Source organism: Ochlerotatus camptorhynchus, unplaced genomic scaffold, assembly GCF_037179485.1.
Source record: "Ochlerotatus camptorhynchus isolate MF236.1 unplaced genomic scaffold, CSIRO-AGI_Acam_v1.1 ptg000045l, whole genome shotgun sequence".
In the NCBI taxonomy this organism is placed as follows: Eukaryota; Metazoa; Arthropoda; class Insecta; order Diptera; family Culicidae; genus Ochlerotatus; species Ochlerotatus camptorhynchus.
In genome coordinates this window covers 4,582,147-4,597,614 of record NW_027040536.1, presented here as the reverse complement: position 1 = coordinate 4,597,614, position 15,468 = coordinate 4,582,147, and the positions used below count along the sequence as shown (strand labels likewise).

Here is a 15,468-nt window from a genome sequence, read left to right as displayed (position 1 = left end):
GCCTCATACTCTACAAAAGGTTCTCATAGCCTCTATAAGAGTAATATTGTATCCAAGCAGTTTTATTACGCTTTGGTGAAAATCAGTTATAAAGCCAATTTAATTTGTATTGGCTTAAAAGCAACCGCCATAAATTAGCTTGTTGTTGTTCTGTTCTGCTGAAACTTGTTTTTCCAAATGGAAATCTTTAGCGGTAAAAATAGGTTTGAGGGTTGGAGTCAAGATCACCATGCAATCAATTTTGTTTCATGGCGACATTAGTGAAAATCTTAAAGAAAATATATTACTTTTTAGAAGTACCAAAACATATGCGCTTGAAATATTATCGTGTTTATTGAGATAATATGAGCGTTAAATAAATGCGCCTCCAAAATAATTCAAGTTAACAAAAAAGATTGTTTCAGAAATCAAATGAATTTGATTGAATCACCTTAATTTTACAGAAAATAGATCTCAATACATAAATTCATACCAATGCACACTGGAAAACATTTCGGATCTCTTATTTAGCCATTATTTTAATGAAATTTCTTGGATTTTATTCCAAGGCTAATGGCATTTTCATAATGACAATATGGTGACAGAGGACAGCAGGCAAGAAAAACACCAAGCGCAATTTCTTAAAATGTCTAATGCTTACATTGCACACTGGGTCAGGAATGCAACCTAGCGGAGCAAAATTAATAACTCCGAAACGAAGCATTTCCGCGACTTGGTGTCTTCGGCAAAATTTCTCGTCATAATAAGGACCCTCTATTGACAAAAACAAATAGTTCAAAACTCTTCCGCAAAGATGGTGCCACAATCTAACTTCTTTCTCTGACGTTTTGGAGACTTGATGTCTTCGGCAAAGTTGTTTATCTTGACAAAATGAACAGCTCTTTCAAAGACGTAAAATTTCCACAGTCTACTGGTTCCAAGTTATATGGAGTTAAAGAAAAAAATGTCGAAAATATGGTTTTTTTTCTGTTTCGGTTTTTTTGCTTACAGCTTTATAATGTTATATTTTTCTCTTATGCAAATACATTAAATAAATTGCTTTTGTGAAGAAACATACTGGATTAAGCTTCAAATTTCAAAGACATTGTTGAAAAAACGAGAAAAAAAACACAATTTTGACATTTTCAGCAAAAATTAAGCAATACTCGATAAACAAAATATCAAAATTTGAGAGAGGTATATTTTATTGTTTTTTTTTTAGATTTCTTCATTTTAGTGGAATATGATTTTTTTCTATAACTTTTTTTAATGCATTGAATTTGTGTTTCGAAGACTTCACGACTTTGTAAAAGTTGGTTATCTTGATAAAATAAACAACTTTTCTTAATACGTTAAAACTTCACAGCCTACTGTTTCCGAGTTATGTGAAATTACAGAAAAAATGTGAAAATAAGTGTTTTAATTTTAAATATATTGTTTAAATGAATATACCTCGAAAACAGTAGACTGTGAAGTTTTAACGTCTTAAGAAGAGTTGTTTATTTTATCAAGATAAATAATTTTGCCAAAGTCATCAAGTCTTCAAAACGCCATTTCAATGCATTGAAAAAGTTATAGAAAAAAATAATGTTCCATTAAAATAAGAAATCTACAAAACACCAAAATATACCTCTCCCAAATTTTGATATTTTGCTTATCGAGTATTGCTTGATTTTTGCTGAAAATGTCAGGTTGCGATTTTTTGCGCTTTAGGAGATATTAATGTTCAAAAATTGTGTTTTTTTTCTCGTTTTTTCAACAATATCTTTGAAATTTGAAGCTTAATCCAGTATGTTTCTTCACAAAAGCTATTTATTTAATGTATTTGCATAAGAGAAAAATATAACATTATAAAGCTGTAAGCAAAAAAACCGAAACAGAAAACAACCATATTTTCGACATTTTTTTCTTTAACTCCATATAACTTGGAACCAGTAGACTGTGGAAATTTTACGTCTTTGAAAGAGCTGTTCATTTTGTCAAGATAAACAACTTTGCCGAAGACATCAAGTTTCCAAAACATCAGAGAAAGAAGTTAGATTGTGACACCATCTTTGCGGAAGAGTTTTGAACTATTTGTTTATGTCACAGATGGTCCTTACTATGACGAGAAATTTTGCCCAAGACACCAAGTCGCGAAAATGCTTCGTTTCGGAGTTGTTAATTTTGCTCCGCTAGGTTGCATTCCTGGCCCAGTGTGCATGGGATGAAAGCAGCACAGAAAAGCATAATGCATGATTTTATTACGAGAACTATTTTCTTTTTACAAGAGCAATTCAAGCTGAACTTTGCATTAGGTCCTAAGTAACATTGATCGAATCTCTTCGTCGACTTTCTCTTTCGTTAATAACTTATTCACAGAACCGTTTCTTGATTATTATTATTATTTAGCTTTATTAAGGAGGCTTTCAGCCTTGGGCTGGTTCGCCTCCAAAAAACCGTTTCTTGATGTGTTTGTCGTATTGGATGCTAGATAAAAGCTTCTTTTATCGATTTATGTGCTGAAAATACCTGGGAATGTCTTTACATGACCGTGGGGATGCAAAGAAAAAGTTGACGAAGCGAATCTGTCAATATTACTTAGGACCTAATGCAATGTTCAGCTTGAATTCATTTTTTTATTTGAGGGCAAATGTATATTCCTATTCTACGGGTGCAACCGATGAATTTTACAAACATTTAGAAAAGTTTTGAATGGTACATTAACCTTTATGAAAAGTTATGCGTGATTTCAACCTTTTTGCCCTAGGACTGTCATCATTCCATGTATTTCGACCAAGATTCGACCGTGTCACCCCATGTATATGCGAGCGAGAACGGAAGAATCATGGAGATTGCTGACGTTTTTCTTACGCACACTACGTCGCGTATACGTATACACGAAATGTTTTCATGCTCATGCTAACAATTTTGTTGATTTTCTTTGCGCTCCGCTTGGAAGTCCCGGAAAGTTTTGATTCTTTTCTATGTTGTAAAAATAAACCACCTATTTACATTTCTGACAAGTTGCAACTGAATGCTTATAATTGTTTTAAAATAACTGTTTCATGGCCAACTAGTTTTATTGCGCTTACTTATAAAGCAACGAAAGGATTTATTTTTTGGTTTTATAAGGGCAATTCATATTACTTTTTTGTATACTTCAAAGCAATCATAAAACCTTTCATAAGTGAAAATAGCATAAGCATCAGTTGGTTTTTTAATTAGCTTTATAGGGGTTTTGAAGATAGCTATAAGAATTTTTCATGACTTGCATTGTATATGACCGTGATAAAGCTGTAGGTAATGGTTGCAGCTGCAATAAAACCTTTATAAATTTTGAATATAGCCAAGCAGCTCCTGATTTGTTACTTGGGTTAGAACATGGTACCGGTAGCGATTTCTGAGTCTGTTATTGAACACTTAACAAAATGGCGTGTTTTGGATAAGGTTAAAGCTATGTGCTTTGACACAACCGCTGTAAATACTGGTATGATGCTCAAATTATTTTAAATACAATCAGAGCAACTGAATATCATACTTCACAGGATGTAAAACCAGAGCTGAAACATTGATCGAACAGATGTTGGAGAGACATTTGATTTGGCTACCGTGTAGACATCATATTCTGGAGTTGATTCTCGAATCAGTCTTCCACTCTATAATGGGACCATCTACAGGTCCTGAAATAAAAATTTTCAAGCAGTTTCAACAGCAGTGGCCCAACACCACCAAATCCAAATACGTAATCCCAAAAACATATCCTTCTATGTTGAATGCAGTCCGCCGGGCAGAAATCACTGCTTTTGCGAATAACAAAATTGCTGTAAGAGACATTTAAAAGGATCAAAAGTTTGATTTATTACTTTCTGACCTCTTACAGACCGGTTAACCTCGCGATGATTACCTGCAACTGCTTGAACTAACAATTATCTTCCTTGGTGGTACTATTACTAAAAGTGTGCAATTCAGACAGCCTGGACCAATGCATGCTGCTAGATGGATGTCGAAAGCCATCTATAGCATCAAAGTATGGTTATTTAGGACACAATTCAAACTTGAACGCAGGATGCTTCAGGGTTTCTAGATATTTGCACGTTTGTAACATCGACAAACGTAGAAGCATGGTTTACAGCTACTCGTCCTGTATTAGCACCTCAAACCGATCTTCGTCTCATCTCAAGGCTGCATCAGTTTAGATCTGTTGGGCTTGCTGTATTCGATGAAAGTCTTCCCGACATGGAGCGACAGAATCTCGCACTGTCGATTCGATTGAAACCAGAGAGAAAGCGGGATCTACAATTCAAAGACGTGTAGACGTTTAGCAACTGCAAACACAGCCAAATTGTTTGATACACTAAGTATAAACAGCAGTTTCCTCACTGTCCCTCTATCGTCCTGGATCAAGAATGAAGCCTATATTCATGGTAGGAACATTGTCGATAATTTGTAAGTCGTGAACGACCATTCTGAAAGGGCTATCCGGCAAATTCATGATTATAATCGTAATGTAAAACAGCTAAATGCTTCAAATGATTCGAATTATGGTTATCACGCCAATTAATATTAAAATCACCAGCCAATATATTTAATTTACTAGAATCAAGGAAAGTCTCGAGCCAGTTCTCTAATACTTCAACATAACGCTGGTTACTAGAACTGGGAGAATACAAGACACCATAATTACCCATCTTTATGCCACGTACAACTGTAATGCCCAAGAACCAGTTGCCATCAATAACTTCGTTGGTACGAAGGTTGAATTGAACTGATTCTTTGACATAAATAGCAACACCACCAGTGTGTCTAGAATGTGATAAACAAGCAGCAACAATATATCCCGGAATACTATACTGATCAAAAGCTTCAGTTTCTATAATATGAGTTTTAGATACGAAAACTAAAAGAGGAAGTTTTTCCTAAACAATCTGACGTAATGCTACGTAGTTTGTTGACAACCCCGCAATATTCAAATACAAAAAATCGAATTGATTCACATTCCTGGAACTTGGCTGCTAGTTATTGAAACGCAAGCTGCTTTTATTCTGATCAAAAGGTATTTTATAGAGCAAACATTCAAAGCTAAATGCGGCATGGTTGACGTCCAAGTTCATTTTACGTTCTTTATTCATTTTCAAACAATTAATACATTTCAATGCAGTTGACGTACACTTTGACGTTTTGTGTTCTTGGCTGCACCTAGAGCATCTCTTACAATTTTTGCAATCCATGTTCTTGTGCCCAAATTCTCCACATTTGAAGCATCTCAATACATTAATCGCGGGAACTATCGAGCACCGAACAAACCCTACATTTACAGTTTTGCACATAACAAACATTTATACGTATCGACATCGACTTCAATTGCAACACTAAACTTATTATAAGTGAAGCGTGGATTTTCAAACATGTTAACTACTTTTACATCATTTATTGCGATGTCTTCATTTTCAATCTTGGCATATATTTTTCACCCAGATTGCTTTCAATACCATTTTTACATCATTTAGATTAGCTCCTGTTGCACACAATAATAGAGCCATCTTTACCATACCATATAAAATATTGATGTAAGATGGTGAGCCAAATGGTTATTTACCGTATGCGTGATAATGTTTGCACCATCACCATCGTACAAATAAGGTTCCCGTTTCACCTGTGCATACAATGCCTTGGTTTTCTTTGCATGCACGTAACCTATAGCTCATACCGTAGTAGACTGTGTATAAAATAAAATGATTTCTTAGTTTGAAAGTTGCACCATGATGAAATAGCAGCGTATTCTTGATTTGTCCCACGCGCAAATGTCACAAAAAGACATTTCAATTGTCGTGGGAGTGTCCCGGTGGACCGTCCAAACGGTTTTAGACCGAGAAAAGAACGGAAAAGGAACACGGTATCAGTGACTTTACGGCACGGAAGATCGTAAAGGAAGATTACGGGGCGAAGTCGAGGGCACGGAAAAAAACTCACATGATTACCAACCGCATCCGGGTGCTACGAGTCGAACGATGCAAGCAAATCTTGAACTTCCTTAAGCGAAAAAATCCGGTAATCCTGCTCACCGACGAGAACATGTTACCGTCGATCCAGTATCAAATTCCAGAACCGACCGGTGTATTAGTTCTCTTCCGGTAAAAGACGTGGCTGACGAGCACAAGAACGTGTATCTGACCAAGCATCCTGCTAGCGTTATGGTGTTTGGATTGGTAGCTTCCGATGGTAAAAAAAAATGGACCCGGTATTCATTCCAGAAGGCCACAAGGTCAACACGGAGGTCTACTTCGGGATTTTAAGTAAGTATGTTCTTCCGTGGATCAAAGAACAGTACGGTCCGAAGCCAAATGTTGAATTTCAACAAGATGGGGCTCCGTACCACACCTCGAACCGCACTCAGAAGTGGTTGCAGGAACATCTTCCGTTCTGGGCGAAGGATATGTGGCCGGCATCCAGCCTCGATCTTAAACCGCTGGATTACTCAATATGGCGCGTCATGAAGGCGAAGGCCTGTTCTAAGCCCCACCCGAGTACAGCAAGCCTCAGACAAACATTGACCCGTACCTGGAGAGAAATGGATCCAGACTACACAGACAAAAAATCTGAATTTTAACTATCGCGTAAAATCTCCCTTCGTTTAATTAAAGCTATACTTGGCATAAACAGCGAAATCGTTTACAAGCTTGCGTAAATTATCATTATCGAAATATCGCGTAAATTTATGCCAAATCTAGCGTTAATTTTATGTGCGCTATATCTCGCAGAAATTTACATGAATTTTTCGAACGGTGTATATTTTTAGAACCTGCTGTGCATTCCGATAGCGTGTGGAGGCCATAATTGCAGCAAGTGGAAACTCGATCGATGATTATCATAGTTTTAGACTCTGAAAAACATCCTCCCTTTAAATAAATAAAAAAACTCGAAAACAAAAATTTTGAGAATTTTTTTAATTTTGACATTGCTTAATGGTGCAAACATTATCACGCATACGGTAGGTAGGATCTTGGCCCAAAGCTACAGATTCTGTTGAAATCACGTGTTGAGAACCACTCGTTCGATTTATTTTTTATCTGTCTTTTATAATCTACAAAAAGCTCTATGTTTTAGACAGTTCCACAGAACATAAATATGGGAACATAATAATACATATTAAACGTTAGTTTTAACAATTTGCATGAACAATATAAAGTTTATTTTCAAGTGAGCTATCAATAGATGGTCCACATTATATCGATATACTTAGCTCGAGACACCATGCCACGAAAATGCTTCGTTTAGGAGTTGCCCCGCTGAATTGCAACCCTGGCCCACTATGCGATGCACACTGCACACTGCAATGCGAGTGCAAAGCCGGTTCGCTCTGATCATCGTAGATCACGTCAGGCGTCCTTGAGGAGAACCTACCGACCACGAGCATCGAACTCTTCTCGTCTCGTACCGTCTACCAACGTGAAAGGAAACTCGCACACTCCTCCACTTCAGTCAGTCAATGCTGTTTTGCTCGCAACAAGCATGTTGGCGGCGGCCAGGTGGCCATAATTTATTGCTCTACCCTGTTCGGTACCCTGCTTCATGCGAGCAATGCAAAACCAATATACCGAGCCCTACCTGTACGACCTTGAAGAAGTGAAATAAAAATATTACCTTTTTACCCCTTGATGCACTGCGAGTGCCCTCGTTCACACTGATCTGCTTTATGCTCCTTGACTGCTCTCCGTAGTGTTTCGATTCGCATTCATTCCCCGTAGTCAGTCAATCGAAATTGGCGTGTTCTGGTTTGTGTCGCTTGGCTGAAAGAAAAAAAAAACATTGAACCCTCTGAGCTCTAGAAAGCGCGCTCGCGGAGTGTGAGCGTAAATGAGATTATTTTAGTTTGTATATTAACAAGAAAGTAGGTAGCAGAACCAGTCAATTGAAGTGAAGGGGAAGAGGTGAATGTTTTTCCGTTTTCTTACATTCATGCTTTACAACAAACTTGGGCGTTCGCGAGAGGTTCTCGTTGATTTATTTCCTTGTTTGTGTTTCGAAAAACGCCAGCAGAGGTGAGGAAAGCAATATGAAAATAAACATGAGATCGCCTTGAAGGTGGAAATATTTATATCTGCGTTCAACTACGTCTTAATTTCCTTGCCTCCGCTCCGGAATTTTGCCGGCGCTCTTCAAGCGACTGGGTTTCAATATCAAGGTGAGATAGGTTCAAAGAAAGAACTTGAGTGTGAAATAAAAAAAAAACGCTCAGCAAGGCTCCGGCGAGATTCGAACTCACGATCTCCTGTTTACTAGACAGGCGCTTTAACCAACTAAGCCACGGCGCCGTGTTGTATGACTGGCGAGGAACTGTCAAGATAAATTTAATTTCTGAGTTCATTCATAGATAAGCAACATTAGGCAAGCACCCGACATAAATGCAATCCTTTATTGAAGCTGCACGATAAAAGAAGTGCCAAAACCTGGTCATGACTGAAATGTCCACCTGCAAATGGAACAAAAGAAAAGGCAAGATGACGAAAATTTGAACGGCAGGCTTCATTCCCGCTGGATTTTACTTAACTCGTTCGTACGTAAGTTTGATAACGAATGCCGTTGAGTAAACATCCCAACAATCTACAACGACTCAATCGATAAAGCTAATCAGCTTAAGGGTTTAGTATTAGTCCATACCGGGTAGCAGCCGCTTGATGCCCGTGATGTCAATTTCATCTTCTCGTTGACTTCTCGCTGCGATTACCGGCTCCACCGTAAGAGGCTCAGCAGAGTATACTGTAGGTACACCCGATTCTTGGGCTATTAAGTCCGCAATCAAATTGCAAACACAAATGAATAATCAGCTTTGTTGAGCAATGTCCATGCTCCTTCATCATGCCTTTTATTGTTCCGGCCATCTCAAGAGGGCGGCACTTGGAACGGATGAAAATTATTATCCTTTGCTAAATGCTTCTTCTTGTTGGTCATCAGACTTCAATCGGGGTGAATATCAATCAATGCAACCGCCCAGTCCCAGTCACAGCGCACAGCCCGATCGGAAAATGCAATCGGAAGAGGAAAGGAAATTTTATTTGCAAGGAAATTAGATCGATTTGTTCTGTCTCTGCTTTGTCTGTTCGATGTGATGTTGAAGTGGAATGATACTCTAACGGATGGGAATTTCAATCATCACAATCCTTCAGCTTTGAACTGTTGAACCTCCATAACTAGCCTGGGGCAGGTCATTTCTTCGGTTTGTACCTTTAGTGTTTTAATTAAATTTTCCATCTACTCCACATCTTTCCGCTAGAGTCCGAGTGGATGGTAGGTGAATTGAAATTTAATTCCGTTCACAACAGTAACAGTATCCTGCATTAGTATCCAAAGTAATAGCAAATCATCGCAACCCACTTTACGTAGGTCATGTGGTAGCATACGGTTGACCCCAAATTCTCACAATACCGAAAAGTAAGGTCACAGAAGGCCAACAGACCAGCGCTTCCGGAGTTGGCGGTGGTTGCCGAATCAGCATGAACGGCAGAAATAGAATGCTGGCCGGGAAAACCGAGAAGAGAAATTACTCCGTTGACACCAATTTTCCGCTTATTTATTAGTCTCGCATGTGACCGCGTGAAGCAGTTCAGTAGAGCATCCCCGGCTGCAGCAAGCATTCAGCGGGCGACACCAAAAGGGTACGATGCACATGCATCTATTCGGTGGAGGTAAAATGTTGCACAGCGCTGAGGAAATAAATTGATGCAATATATGGGAGCCCAGTGCATAGCGCCGCCACCATTGTTGGCGTTCGTTGGTGTTTCCCCGATGCATTGGCGTCTATCTCAATTCCCGTGGTTATAATTAATTGTCGGCGGACAGAAAGAATTTATCTGCACCTGTTATGAGCTACTGAGTGAAGGTGATAATGATTTTTTAATCTATAATTGCATGAATCTGATAAATATAGCGAACCCTACGGAACTTGATATGGAATATGTGGGAAAAGCGAAGATTTTCATTCAGAACCAGAACTAAAAGCATTTCCATGCCAAACTGAAAAAAGTCAGACTCGATCTTCTCCAATTTGCATACAACATTAAATAATTGATTATTATGGTCAATAATTCGCATTTTTTTCATTAATTCGGCTTTTGAATCCTGCAAAATTGAAGTTTTGGCTTATCCGAGATTTTTCAACAGATTATTTGTTTATTTGTCGTCAATCAGTGTAGAACGTTTTACAATAGTGCTGTTGCTTTACATGCTAAAGTTGAAATACATTTCGAGTTCTTAACTTGCGTAAAAATTTAAGCTTGCTAATATTTTTTTCTGAATTTACGCGTAGTGAGATATCAACAAAGGAAATCATGAAAATCTCTCTTCGTTTCTTTAGTGTTTCAATGTTTATCAACATGTAACAAGACTCATAAAAAGGAAGGGGTCCAGCCTAGTTTCCTAAAAGCAAATAACAAAAACTGTGTTTGAACTGATTCTATACGATTTATATAAGTTTCATGGTATGGAGCCCTAACCACACTGCAATATTCGAGAATTATTTCCTACGGAAAACAAGAATAATCCGGAAAATGCGGAATCATGTTAGATCTGACCACAGACGATCTACGCTACGGAAGGAAATTGCCGGCGAAACACGGAATAAAATACAAGGGATTCCAAAAGAAACAATCCACGGTGCCAGACCAGCGGATCATGCTGAGACCGGGCCAATTATTCTTTACAAATTGAATATCAAAATTAAACTCACTAGGGGAGTCCCCAATATTCGTGAAGAGATATTCACTTTATAAGAATCATTGTAAATGATTGATTTTAATTTTTAATTGATTTAATAGCGTTGTTATAAAATCAATTATTTCCAAAAATGTAATATTTATTCTCTAAATTGATTGATGAGCGTTTTAGTAGAATAATTGTATACCTTTTTTGTCGATATTTCCTTTTAATTCTACTACTTTTGTATCACTTTCACTTTCACTGTCACTTTGAACTATAACAGATATGTATTTCGTTTACTACTTGCAAACTTCTTCAGTGTCTAATCATAGACATCCCCTTGAGCCGTGACCACATAAAACATTTTCAGGGCGAGGCTGCAATCATGGGACCATCTTTACATACGTTTCGTCGTCCGTCAGTATGCATCCTGGGTTCCTCGTGAGATCCTCTTTATATAACTTCCGAGCGCGTGTTTTGGCCATTCGGTTCTGTTTCATTGTCCGGTTTAGCTGCTGGCAGTAGCATTGGGCAATCTTGAAGCAAGAATTGATCTTAGTGAATCGATTCATCTTTTGAAAATAATCGATTCACCGATTTAATCAATCATTTTGAATCGATCTTTTTAAATCAATCTTATGAATCGATTCATTTTTCAAAATGTTTCAAAAATGTTTCATAAATAACGTATCATAGGAAAGTTTGTGCAGGTTAACGCCAAGTTCAGTCTAAATTTAATATTACGTTACATAAGCTATCTTGTTATGACATTTTACTTATAATAGTCATTTAGTGTGATGATCAGGCATGGAAGATCATTTGCCTTCGTTTCGTGCATTCATGTACATTCATTTGCCTCTAACTTTTTTCTTTAACAGCATTCCGCAAAATAATGTATGGAGCTTTTGTAGGTTTTGTTATTAGCTACAACTGTTGTTAACAAGTCAAATCCATATCTCTTATGTATGACGAACCAGAGCGAACAGAAGCCACTACTGTTTTTCAGTGAATGTATTTTACATTCACTGAAAAACAGTAACAAGTTCTGCCCGCTCTAGTTCTTGATGCATAAGAGATACAGATTTGATTTATTACCAAAAGTTGTAGCTAATAATTTAATGTAGCATTTTTGGTCAACTTTGCAGTGTTGTAAATTCGTCAAATATGATCCGATTTTAAGAGCATTTGACTGGAAAACTAATGTTGTAGCGACGAAAATAATCCTGGTCACCCGATACCTGAGATATTCTGGGTTTCCGCAGGACTTGTCTAACTTCCTAAATTTTAGATGAGATTTTATACATGATGCTGGGTTAAAATATATATATTTAGAAAGCAGTGTTGGAAAAGTTCGCGATATTTCACGAAGTTCACCAAGGGAAAAGTTCGCGAGTCATAGTGAGTTTTCGCGAACTTTTTCATCACTGTTAGAAAGAAAGAAGAACCATTTCTTAGACGAATCATATGCCAAGAACTAAAATCGGCCAATACTCAAGCGAGATATGACCATTTCCCTGGAATCGATTCTAGTGGAGGGTTCTGAATGCAGGCAGATCATTTAATCACTCAAAACATGCCGTGCGACAGCTCTTTCTTTATGGTTTTTCGTCAATAGAGCTTGAGCTTGAGCTTGATTGACCGCCCACGGTTGCTACTCTGTTATTGCCAGATCAGCTGTAATTACACAGAGAACCAATTGGGACTAGCAATCATCCTCAATGTGTAAAAACTGGGGATCTTAAATTAGGCAATACCAGCGCCGGCCGCGCCCGAACACAGGTCAAGAAAGGAATGGGAAGGATTGTGTTGACATGACACTCGTTTTGATGGAAGCCGAGAACACCTCTGCACTTCCACGAGGAATCACTGGGATGTTGGATAAGAGGGTTGGGTTTGCAGCAGGGTTCGTTTTGGTAAACGATAAGCTGAATTGATGTCCTAACGATCATATAACGCGAAGGAGCTTGGGACTAAACCCACGGTCTTCTGCTCAGTAAGCAAAAACGTTTGCCACTAGGCAGACGAGCACCTTTTTAATCACCGAGTTGCTGTTATTACCATGTAGTCATATTAACAAATAAAAGGATTGACGAATCTTGAATGTGGATGGGCCTGAGATTAGGCTCATGATGTTCTGCTCAGTAAGCAAAAACGGTTGCTCTAAGGCCACCGAGCCCCTCATATCACATAATACCGTTGCTCAAATTTGTGTATCCATTCAAACCCGGAACCAACGACAACAACGAGTTTCGCAAAATACACGATACACAAGCGATTTTACCATAAATCTCTTTGATATGTAAGGACCTGGGACCGCGTTTTCCTGCTCAGTAAGCAGGCCACTGTAACCGACGATCTCTCAAATCCAAAAACGAGTTATAACGACCTTCTTCCACTAGCAGGTCTGTTTCTGTTTGCACAGACAGTCCCACTAGTTTTCGATACATTTATAGGGGATAGTAGGAGATTAAAAGAATGGAGAAGAGTTATAGAGGTTTTTTTGCAGTTGTTTTGCTGAAAAGAGAGAAACAGAACTAAACGAAATTACACCTGTTGAAAAAAGATAAGTCTATTATTTTGGTTAGTGATCGTTTGTTGTGTTTAGGTTAGTATAAATAAATAATACTATATAGTCATATAAATCACCACAGCTCATTATCTTCAGCGTTATCGGCGTTTCTGGATCTTTAGTTGCCTCTGTGATATACTTACTTGCGGCATACTATTTTGGGAGTGTATATGAGCGTGTACCATGTACGGTAGCTCATCTCTCATCGTGATGGTGGGACATAGTAGACAAATTAGAGAGAAAACAAGGAGGTATTAGTATTAGTTATATGTAAACAAACAAAACAAAAGAAGAGAAGAGGAAAGAAGAGCAGAAAAATAAAAAGGGGATAAAGTAGATAACAAAGAAAAGAAACGTAGGCAGATTATTAGAAAAGGCATTATCCGAGACTCAGCAATCAAATGTCACTCCCGCCGAGATCTCAGCGAAACCTCCTTCCCGCCGAGACCCGCACATCCGAGCTCGGTAGAAAAAACTAAGTGTGTAGATAGATTAGTAGGAAAATAAATAAAACTACTTTATGACTCAAAGTGCAATGAATGAGCGTTAGTTTCGGGATCATTTCAGTGTTAGAGTTATGTTAGTTTTGATCCGTGATCAGCCCTGCCGACCCCTCAACATTAGTTGCAGGCAGTGGTTGTTAGATAATGCGGCACTGTAACTACGGGTCTTATTACAGGTGTCACTACACGGTGATAAGGAAGTGATACTCATAATAAGAGCCGTGATTGCCGTGCAAATCAAATGGGAATCGCTTCACCGTGACGACAAGTGACAAATTTTCACCGTGAAGTGACATCAGTAATAAGCCCCTACTACTATTTTAGAGGTATGATTCGTCAAGTTTATACAACTCAATGTTTCAATTTAGGCAAACTATCTATCTTACAATTACAAAAGTAAACCTAAACTTACAATTATATGCAAATGCAAAATGAAACTTGACAAATCATCGTCAATTCTCTTATTACAGGGCAGGGCCTGACGATTTGAATCTAATTTTGATCAGTGAACGGGCACCATATGGTACATTTTCTCACCATGAACCTATCATTTCCAGCATATCTGAACTATTTAATAAATGGAAGCCATCACATGGGTTACGCTCCCCCTAAGCAGGCCCTCCGCATCCTGTCTCTGTCTTATCTCAAATACAAAATGCCAATGGTATGAATGTATCTATATATAACTTGGAAATGACGTACAATCAAATGAACCCGTAACCCACTCACTTGGTCAGGCTTCAGAATCGTCCAGTGGGCAGTGCGCTCTACACGCCAAGTTACCTTTTTTTTCAAATTTACCGCAAATTTGATATTTTACCCATTGAGTGTTGATTAGTCACAATGAAACATTGTGAGAGAAGTTGAGGTTACTAGTGTATTAAATAATCGAGGTCCTATTTAAAATTATATCTGAAAAATCCAAATCTGGCCAACGCCCACCCTAATCCTAAACCTGTTCTAATCCACCTGAAATGACTAACGAATGGAAGACTTTGACTACCCAGCCATGCAATAGTCTCATTCCGTGCCTTATGGCAACTTGATGATTCTATTGCGCTCATCTTCTGGCACTACCCAGGGGAGACTTGGTCCTGTACCCAATGCTTAACTTATCTCCATTCCTCTCTGCTACTCGCAATTTCTTGTGATATAGTGGGCGGAATATTATTATATGAGACAATTCAATGCAGACGTTTTTCCAAATTTGGCAGATCGACAGGTAATCGGTGAGTTACCACGATAGTTGCTATTCAACAACTCGACAACGTCCCATCGTCAACGCCTGCTATGAGAATTTCCCATTGCAGACGCCAACGAAATGACGTCATCGAGCTATCGATCAACTACCCTGGTTATCGCCTGGTACCTTATAGCACGATGCTAGGAGGCGAACCGGAAGAATCGATGAGCTACCTCCCCCATTTATGGTTTTTCGTCAATAGACTTTCGATAAACTTTAAATGCATCATTGACCACATTGGCTACTCTTGGAACTTCCGGTATGCCCCCGGGGGAACATGGAGCAGGGGACATTTGCATTTTTATACCAAAACATGCCGTGCGACAGCTCATTCTTCATGGTTTTTCATGAATAGGGTTTCCATAAACTTCAAATGAATCATTAACCACATTGGCCGCTCTTGGAATCACGGGATACCCCCGAAGGATCCTGTAGCAGGGGTCAATTGCGTTTTTACACCAGTACATGCCGTGCGACAGCTCTTTCTTCATGGATTTTTA

At 38.5% G+C, this 15,468-nt stretch overlaps 1 non-coding gene and 1 pseudogene across 1 annotated transcript; one reads left to right on the top strand and one right to left on the bottom strand.

Moving 5' to 3' along the window:
- Positions 1–15,468, top strand: part of LOC135714591 (uncharacterized) — a 54,915-nt pseudogene that overhangs the window by 25,301 nt on the left and 14,146 nt on the right.
- Positions 8,200–8,273, bottom strand: TRNAT-AGU (transfer RNA threonine (anticodon AGU)). Its single transcript has one exon. It is a non-coding gene; the product is annotated as a tRNA-Thr (tRNA).